Raw genomic sequence first — 7,139 nt, 5'->3', positions numbered from 1 at the left:
TTGGGAGACCGAGATGAAAGGATTGCCTGAGCCCGTGGGTTCGAGACTAGCCTGGGCAACTTGGTGAGACCTTGTCACTACAATTAAAAAAAATTTTTTTCTTTGCATGCTAGCTTTTCTTTTTCTGGCTACTTAGAAGGCTGAGGCAAAAGGGATCACCTGAGCCCAGCAGGTCGAGGCTGTGGTGGCCGTAAGCATGCTGCTGCACTCCAACCTGAGTGACAGAGTGAGACTCCAACTCAAAAAAAAAAAAAAAAAGAAATACCAGATTTTCAGTGTACAGGGGGTCATAAAAAGAAGATGTGTACTCTGAGAACACTGTGTGCCCACAGCAGAACACAGCCCAGCAAAAGTCTTCGCAATCTCATGCTTTTATGAGGACTATTGTTGCTAATATTTTCTTTGTTAAAGCCAAGTTCAGGTGAAGGAAATATTATGCTGGAAGAAAATCTGAAATAATCCCAAGTGAGTGAGTTCTGATTAGTCTAGTGTTGAAGGTATTGTAAAGCTTTTATAACGAGACACTTGACGCTCAAGTGTGAGCAAAATATTGGAAGTAATTAGGTCAATTTGTTGACATGAGAAATTTCTGTCTTCTGAATATGCAGTCTTAACTATCTATTCTTCTGTCTTTTGGAAAATGATGTAAGTCCTCTGAGCAGCCTAAAGATACCTATTATTATTTTTATCAGTAAAATTTAAAGTTGAAACCGGAAAGTAATTAGATTCAAAGTTAGCTATTTATTGTTGAGTGTTAAACATTCCAATGCCCTGTAAGTGAGATATTGAAATAGTGGGTGAGCCTCTTGACTTGAATTATGAGCAGTTCACCCATAATCACAATCATATGGTGCCCATAAACGTAAAATTAATTTCACTGTTATGTACTCTAGTCCCACAGCTCTAGAAACTGTTATACGAGTAGAAGAAAAATATGTAGGACAAAGACAGTGGTCTGATTTTCCAAGTGCTGCATAAGGATTTAGCCATACAGTAATACCTATGAAAGCATATTAGGAGTTTCGCAGCAAAAGCCCAGAGTAATCCTCAGGGAAAGCGTGCCAAAGGGAATGCAAATTCTAAATGAGAGTGAGGAAGTGACCTGCTTAGGTAGACTGGAGCCTACCACTCCTGCTAATTTAAGATAATTCCCTCTTATTGTACTTGGCGTTTCATCCATTTAAGTTTTGGATGCTTTCCCTTGGAGGACAATCTCATAGTCTAATTGATACAGATACTGGAAGAACTTCTTCAAGGCATTCCGCCTAATTTTTTTGGAAAACTTGCCTCTTCCAGTTTCTACTCCTTCTTGTATTATCCTAAAGGAAGTTTGTGGGGGGATGTATGCAGTGGGAAATGGAATTCAACAAAATGTCTCTCTTGGGTGCTACAAATCTCATCTTTCATAAACTTAGGCTTCGCCTGAGAAAATGATCACAGAGGGAATGGATTCATGGCTTGTCCAGAGCTCAACGAGTTCTGCCCATAAGAAAGTGCCCGTAGAGAGTAACCCAGTCCCTAGTTGTGGCAGAGAGTGAGTCCGTAAATGTATTTTTCCTTGGCCTCATTTTACTGCTTGACCCATGTTTAGAGTTGCTGGTTTCATTCATTTAGAGTTGCTGGTTTCCAGAACCTCGGTCATCTCCAAATCCCCCATCTTCCACAATCTGTCAGTAATCCCTGCAAACTGACTACTCAAGAGAGGCTAGGTAGAGAAGTAACTCTGTAGTGCTGTGTAGACCCGTTAAAAACTTGATGGATGAATGAATGATTGTATCAGGTCACAAACGTGTGACTCATTTTTTCTCTTCATGTACAACTGGCAGAACATAGAAAATCCAAGGCTGTCATGCCAGATTCCCTTCCCTCTTGGGTGATTTTGACCTGTGCAAGGAAAGACTCCAAACCTCTAGATGTCTGGGATACCATCCAGGAGTGTTGATGCTCTCAGGCATGTCTATTTATTTCATTTGGAGAATCATGCTGCTGCCTTTCTTGGTATAAATGTGACATGATTAAATAAGTAAGCAAGTACTGTTGAGTTTTGTTTTGTTTTTGTTTGGTTAAATCTCTTGCACATCTCTCATTCTCCATTCAGTTTTTATTTTTATTCCTTGTGTTCAATGAGGTGTGATCTTAGAAGATCGGCTTCATGTACTACCCTTCCTTCTCTGTTTTACCTCCTTGCCCTCTCTGGGTTTTTTGTTTGTTTGTTTTTGTTTTTGTTTTTTGAGTTGGAGTTTTACTCTGTCACCCAGCACTGGAGTGCAGTGGCACATTCACGGCCACCTCAGCCTTAACCTGCTGGGCTCAGGCGACCCTTCTGCCTCAGCCTTCTAAGTAACTGGAACCACAGGCATGTGCCACCACGCCTGGCTAATTTTTTTTTTTTTTTTAAATTGTAGAGACGAATTCTCACCAAGTTGCCCAGACTGATCTCAAACCCACGGGCTCAGGCAATCCTCTCACCTCAGTGTCCCAAAGTGCTGGGATTGTAGGTATGAGCCGCTGCACCCGGCCTATCTCTGGGGTTGTAAGGGTATTCTTTACATTTATTCACCTAGAAGTAAAAATGAAAACAAACTTGTTCGGAGTGACCGGGAGGAATATCTAAAAAGCAGGTAAATTTCTTTTTTTTTTTTTTTTAAGTTGGAGTCTCACTCAGTTGCCCAGACTGGAGTGCAGTGGCCGCTCCCGGCCACCGCAGCCTCGACCTGCTGGGCTCCGGCGATCCTGCCTCCTCAGCCTTCCAAGTAGCCGGAATTACAGGCATGCGCTACCATGCCTGGCTGATTTTTTGATTTATTGTAGAGATGAAGTCTCGCTGCCCAGGCAGGTCTTGAACCCGCAGGCTCAGGCAATCCACTCACCTCAGCCTCCCAAAGGCGCGGGATTACAGGCTGAGCCACCGAGCCCGGCTGCATGTAAATTTCATAAGTGTTTAAGACAGGATCTCTCATTCCAGAACTGCTGTGTGTTCATCTATAAACCTTGGTTTTTGCATATACGCAGTTTTTAGGTTGAAATACAGCTGTCAACTCAACAAAAATGTGAGGAAAATGCAAGTAGCCCATGTTTAGACCAGTGAGATTTAGCAGTTCAAATTAGGAGAAGGTGTCACTCAGCCTTCCCTCTTGGGTCAGCTTCTGCTCTCACCTGGTGGTATGATTTTCTGCGACCAGAATTACTGCAATCCGATGCAAACAGCAATAGCATTTAGCAATAAAAAAACAAATTGCTTTGGGATCTGTTAGTTGCTAACCATTTTGCGCCACTCATACTGTTAAGAAAAAAATGAAACTGACTGAACCATCAAGATTACAAACTACCGTGAATTGCTCTCCAGTTTGTAAATGTTTTAGCCATATTTATGAAAGCCACTAAGATAGAGTGGAAAGAGCTTTGCACTTGACAGACTGGTTCAAATGCTGATTTTGCTACTAAAGGTCACCTTGAGCAAATCATTTAACCTTTCACAACCTCAATTTCTTCATCTAAAAAATGGAAATAACATTAGACTCACTGTGAGAATTAAGTGGGGTCACATAAAAGGTCCACACAGAGACCCCATTAATGTTCCCTTTGCTTTTTCTGTCCTTGTTTAAATGACTCTGTATATTTATAAGTCTCTTACAGTCATTAATGGATAATTTCTTAGCAAGTGCTCAGTTCCTAACCCATCCTAGTTTCTCAGTAAGCACTCATGAAATGGATGAGTGGGTATGATTACATGTATTTGGTGGGATGTGGCTTATTATTATTTCTTCTTTTAGACTAGGAAAATGGAGTTTACGGTTTATCCAAGATTACTCAGAAAATGGATTCGCTGACTACACGGGCATCTAAAATAGACAGGTTTTTGTAAATTTCAGGCAAAGCTAGTATTAGACATGAAAATTTCTGCCTGTATTAGCCATCACCTTCTTCTCTGTCAAACACGCATTCCGTGGGAATGTAATTGGCACATGGCTCTGACTCCCATCCTGAAGGGCCTTTTCATTGTGTGTTGTAGAGACAGCCTCATCGGGGTGCTTAATTTAAAACTTCTGTGATAAGCTCCTATTGGGGGGGGAGGAAAAGGGTGGACAGGCTTTGCTGGGACAGTCTTTAATTTCAATCAAAATCCTAATATTCACTTAATGAAAAGAAAATTGTATGAACTGCGAGGTGATCTGTGTCTGTTGTCATTAGAATTAAGTTTATCCAGCTGCCAGTTTCCAGAGGCAGACTAGAGCTAGGTTCTGGCGTACTCCGGTTTTTAGTTTCTGACTTGACGTGGTAGGATGAATTAGTCCGGTGTTTCTTTGAAAACCAGGTGTTTGTTGAATTTTTCAAAGATCGCTTTGGCATCCATTTTGTAGAAATCAAAGTTGTTTTCCTTTTTTAAATAAAATTTGTGGCCAGGCGTGGTGGCTCAAGCCTATAATCACGGCACTTTGGGAGGCCGAGGTGAGGGGCTTGCCTGAGCCCATGAGTTCGAGAGCAGCCTGGGCAACTTGGCGAGACCTCATCTCTACAATTAAAAAAAAAAAATTAGTGTTACCGCGCACCTGTAGTTTCAGCTATTTGGAAGGCTGAAGCAGAAGGATCGCCTGAGCCCAGCAGGTCGACACTCGGAAGGCTGTGAGCATGCCACTGCACTCCAGCCTGGGCAACAGAGTGAGACTCCAACTCAAAAAATAAAATAAATAAAATTTTTCTTTAAATTCCAAGGTACTTATTTTGAGAGGGGTCAACTCCAACCGTGTAATAAATGCTTTCATAAAGTGAAGAGTTACTGACTTTTTAAAAATTTTTTTAGCAAATAAGAATTCTTATAAAAGGAGACGTGCTCCAGTGAATAGCATTAGCTAGAAAGTAAGGTGCTTTGAAACTAACTTTTTAAAGGTGATTTCCTACCTTCTACGTTGGCAAAAAGACCAGCATAGGGGAAAGGAAGAAGAAATCTTTTGAGAGGTAGATGTCTCAGTATCGATAACATAATTGAAGGAGTGCTTCTTGGAAATTCAAGTTTAACTGGCATCTGAGTTTATGCTGTGGGTTTTCTTAATCTGAGTCATACCTGGGACAATTCAGGTTTGAAAAACTGTGAAAGAATGTTAGGGAAAGAGCATTTATGTTCTTTGTTTCCAGGAGAGATGGAAATTATATTTCAGGAGGCTGCTTCGCTCTTTTGGCACTATATGTTCAAATACCAGCCAGAACTTGGAAGAGTTGAGACAGGAAAAAAAAAATAGAAGAATTCATTAAACTGATGTATTGGAACCTCTAGGAAGGTTCTCATGGGAGATTAATTTGGAAATAGATGAAAATGTATACAAGGAGTTTTGGGGGTTTTTTGTTTTGTTTTGTTTTTTTGAGTTGGAGTCTCACTCTGTCACCCAGGCTGGAGGGTAGTGGCATGTTCCTGACCTCCACAGCCTTGGCCTGCTGAGCTCAAATGATCCTTCCACTTCGGCCTTCCAAGTAACTGGAACTACATGCACATGCCACCATGCCTGGCTAATTTTTTGATTTATTGTAGAGATGAGGTCTCGCCAAGTTGTCCAGGCTGGTCTCGAACCCACGGCCTCAGGCAATCCTCTCATCTCAGCCTCCCAAAGTGCTGGGATTATAGGCATGAGCCACCACGAGATTTTTGACTGATTTGTTTTATTTTTCCTCCGATGTAATTGACAACATCCTCTTGCCTACTCTGTCAAATAGGTATTGCCAGTGTGTATCAACCGGGCATCCCTGATACTCTTTATCTTAAGAAAGGCAGGCTTTTAGCCAGGCTTGGTGGCTCAGCCCGTAATCCCGCACCTTTGGGAGGCTGAGGTGAGTGGATTGCCTGAGCCCGCGGGTTCAAGACCCTCCTGGGCCGTGAGACCTCATCTCTACAATAAATAAAAAAAAAAAATCAGCCGGGTATGGTAGCGCATGCCTGTAATTCTGGCTACTCGAAAGGCTGAGGCGGAAGGATCGTCGGAGCCCAGCAGGCGAGGCTGCGGTGGCCGGGAGCGGCCACTGCACTCTAGTCTGATAGGTTTTCCCTGGATTCTGATATCCCCATTAGATTGGTGCTTTTGTCCATAGTTTATTAACTCATGGGGAATAAAATAAAACAAGCTTTATTCTGGTGCTGGTAGCACACCACCCCGGCCCAGTTTTCTTCCTCTGGAGAGACTTTGGCATTTGCTTATCACTTTGGCCAGTGTATTGAAGAGTGGTCAGCACTCTAGTGGATGGGACCGGGGGCTCGGGACCCCTTGCTTCTGGTTGGACTCAGAGCTCTGTGGAGGGGAAGAGTGAGAAAGGGAACACACCCTATCCACCTCTCTCTTGGCCTTACCTCTGCTCTGCCTCCAGGCACTGTCTGAGAGTTCAAAACTCGTATTACTCTAAGAAAGCGTAGCAAAAAAATAATATTCTGTATGTAGCTCTTTCCAACAGAGGATCCTAAAGGAAGCTGAGGCCAGATGTGGTAGCTTATGCCTGTTGTCCCAACACTTGGGGAGGCTGAGGCGGGAGGATTGTTTGAGGCCAGGCGTTCAAGACCAGCCTGGGAAACACAGTGAGAATTTTACAAAAAATTAGGTGGGTGTGGTGGCATGCACCTCTACTCTCAGCTACTTGGGAGGCTGAGGCAGGAAGATAGCTTGAGGCCCAGGAGTTTGAGACTTCAGTGAGCTGTGATTGTGCCACTACGCTCCAGCCTGGGTGACAGAGCCAGACCCTGTCTCTTAAAAAATAAAAAGAAAAAATAGAAAAGAAAATTGGTACCTTTCAGTGCCAGCCAGTAGGTGAACTCCTTTCTTTTGTTGCAGCAAAGGTAGGCTGAGCTTCTTGACCTGGCCCAGGGGGTGAGATCCTGCACTACACTCTGTTCCCTCCAGTTTTCTCTATTTCCAGATCACTCAGCTACTTATTCAGCAACAACAACAACAACAACAACAAAATACTGATGGCTGACACAGGTGAGGTCATGTGTTTAGCAGTGCCTGCTGAGTGGAAACCTGGTATTTCAGGAGACACAAAACTGGGGCTCTCAGTTGTGTTGTAAGCGACTGAGCAGCTATGGAAATCACTCCTCTTCCATGGCTCTCAGCTCTCTCATCTGTAAAATGAAAGGATTAGTTAGATGAACTCGGAGATCC

The sequence above is a fragment of the Carlito syrichta genome, unplaced genomic scaffold, assembly GCF_000164805.1.
Source record: "Carlito syrichta isolate Samal-C Ts95f unplaced genomic scaffold, Tarsius_syrichta-2.0.1 Scaffold308004, whole genome shotgun sequence".
NCBI lineage: Eukaryota > Metazoa > Chordata > Mammalia > Primates > Tarsiidae > Carlito > Carlito syrichta.
This window is presented reverse-complemented; position numbering follows the sequence as displayed.